The following is a 3,408-nucleotide window of genomic DNA, read 5'->3' as shown; positions in this document are numbered from 1 at the left end:
TTTCATCACAATGCTCCAAGGTCCCTGTAATCAAAATGCTCCATGCCCTTGTCATCAAAAAGCTCCATGACGCATGTCATCAGAATGCTTCATGACCTTCTCATCACAATGATCCAAGACCTCTGTAATCACAATGCTCCATGCCCCTTTTCATCAGAATGCTACATGAGACTTTTCATCACATGTCTCCATGGTCTTCTCATCACAGTGCTCCAGGAACTTGTCTTCACCATGATCCATTCCCTTGTCATCACAATGCTACATGACCCCTGTCATCACAATAATCCATGAACATTTTCAGCCAAATGCTCCACGACCTTCTCTTCACAATGCTACATGGCCAGTATCATCACAATGCTCCATGACCCCTGTCATCACAACTCTACATGAACATTTTCATCCCAGTTCTCCATGACACTTGTCATCACAATGCTCCATGCCTTTGTCATTACAATCCTGCATGACGAATGTATCATAGTGTTCCGTACCCTTGTCATCAAAATGCTCCATGCCCACTCTCATCACAAAAATCCATGAAACATTTCAGACCGATGTTCCATGCCCTTCTCATCACAATGCTCCATTACCTCTGTCATAAAAATGCACCATGACCCCTGCCATCACAATGTTCCACGGCCTAGTCTTCACAAGGTTCCATGACATTTGTCATCACAATGCTGAAAACCACTTTAAACACAATGCTCCATGCCCTTCTCATCACAAAGCTTCATGACGCATGTCATCAGAAAGTTCCATGGCCTTCTCATCACAATGCTCCATGCCCTTGTCATCACAATGCTCCAAGACCCTTGTAACCACAATGCTCCATGCCCCTTTTCATCTCAATGCTCCATGAACCCTGTCATCACAGTGCACGATGCCCATCATCATAATACTTCAGTCTATTGTCATCACAATTAAATCAATATTCTGCATGACCTCTGACATCATAATGCTACAAACCCTTGTGATCACCATGTTCCATAAAACTTATCATCACAGCACCACATGACGCTCATCATCAAAATTATCCATGGTCTTCTCATCACAATGCTCCATGATCTTTGTCAACACGATGCTCAATACACTTGTCATCACAATGCTCCCTGACACTTGTCGTCAGTATGCTCCTTGAACCCTGTCATGACAAGGCTCCATGCCTTTTTCATCACAATAATCCATGTCCTTTCCATCACAATGCTCCAATATCCCTGTAATCACAATGTTCCATGGCCTTGTCATCAAAAAGCTCCATGAGGCATGTCATCAGAATGTTTCCTGGCCTTCTCATCACAATGTTCCATGCCCTTTTCATCACAATGCTCCAAGACCCCTGTAATCACAATGCTCCATGCCCCTTTTCATCAGAATGCTGCATGAGACTTTTCATCACAAGTCTCCATGGTCTTCTCATCACAATGCTCCAGGAACTTGTCATCACCATGATCCATTCCCTTATCATCAAAATGCTACATGACCCCTGTCATCTCAATAATCCATGAACATTTTCAGCCCAATGCTTCACGACCTTCTCATCACAATGCTCCATTGCCAATATCATCACAATGCTCCATGACCACTGTCATCACAACACTCCATGACTCCTGACAACACAATGATCCGGGACTCTTCTCATTACAGTGCTCCATTCCCTAGTCATCACAGTGCTCCATGAAACCTGTCATCACAACTCTCCATGAATATTTTCAGCCCAGTGCTCCATGAGTCTTGTCATCATAATGATCCATGCCCTTGTCATCCCAATGCTCCATGACCCCTGTATTCACAATGCTCCTTGACGCTTGTAATCACATAGCTCCATGACACTTGTCATCACAATGCTCCATGCCTTTTTCACCAAAATGCTACATGACATTGTCATTATAATGTTCTATGCGCTTGTCATCACAATACTCCATTTCCTTTGTCATCACAATCCTCCATGAACCTTGGGATCACATTGATTCATGCCCTTGTCATCACAATGCTCCATGCTCCTTGAAATCAAAATGATCCATGACCTCTGTCATCACAATGCTCCAAACCCTTGTGATCACAATGCTCCATAACACTTGTCATCACAACACTCCATGATGCCTATCATCACAATACTCCATGCTTTTTTCATCACAATGCTCCATGACCTTTGTCACCACAGTTCTCTTTACACTTGTCATCACAATGCTCCCTGACACATGTTATCAGAATGCTCCTTGAAACCTGTCACGAAAAGGCTCCATGCATTTTTCATCACAATGCACCATGCCGTTTTCATCACAATGCTCCATGCCATTGTCATCAAAATACTCCACAAGCTTGTCATCAGAATTCTCCCTGACCCTTGTCATCACAATTCTCCATGCACTTGTCAGCACAATGCTCCCTGACCCTTGTCATCACAATGCTCTAAGCCATTGTCATCACAATGCTCCATGACACCTGTCATCACAATAATCCATGAACATTTTCAGCCCAATGCTCCACGACCTTCTCATCACAATGCTCCATGGGCAATATCATCAAAATGCTCCATGACCACTGTCATCACAACACTCCATGACACCTGACAACACAATGATCCGGGACTCTTGTCATCACAATGCTCCATTCCCTAATCGTCAAAATACTCCATGACCCATGTCATCACAACAATCCATGAACATTTTCAGCCCAGTGCTTCTTGAAGCTTGTCATCACAATGATCCATGCCCTTGTCATCCCAATGCTCCATGCTCCTTCAAATCAAAATGATCCATGACCTCTGTCATCACAATGCTCCAAACACTTGTGATCACATTGTTCCATAACACTTGTCATCACAACGCTCCCTGATGCCTGTCATCACAATACTCCATGCCCTTTTCATCACAATGCTCCATGCCCTTGCCATCACAATGCTCCATTACCCCTGTCATAACAATGAACCATGACCCCAGCCATCACAATGTTCCACGGCCTAGTCATCACAAGGTTTCATGACACTTGTAATCACAATGCTGAAAACCCTTGTAATCAAAATGCTCTATGCCCTTGTCATCACAAAGCTCCATGACGCATCTCATCAGAATGTTCCATGGTTTTCTCATCACAATGCTCCATGCCCTTGTCATCACAATGCTCCAAGACCCTTGTCATCACAATGCTCCATGCACTTTTCATCTCAATGCTCCATGAAATCTGTCATCACGATGCTCCAAGACCCTTGTAATGACAATGCTCCATGCCCCTTTTCATCTCAATGCTCCATGAACCCTGTCATCACAATGCACCATGCCCATCATCATAATGCTTCAGGCTATTGTCATCACAATGAAATCAATATTCTGCATGACCCCTGTCATCATAATGCTCCAATCCCTTGTGATCACAATGTTGCATAACACGTATCATCACAACACCCCACGACGC

This window comes from Mesoplodon densirostris, unplaced genomic scaffold, assembly GCF_025265405.1.
Source record: "Mesoplodon densirostris isolate mMesDen1 unplaced genomic scaffold, mMesDen1 primary haplotype scaffold_37, whole genome shotgun sequence".
Classification (NCBI taxonomy): domain Eukaryota; kingdom Metazoa; phylum Chordata; class Mammalia; order Artiodactyla; family Ziphiidae; genus Mesoplodon; species Mesoplodon densirostris.
This window is presented reverse-complemented; position numbering follows the sequence as displayed.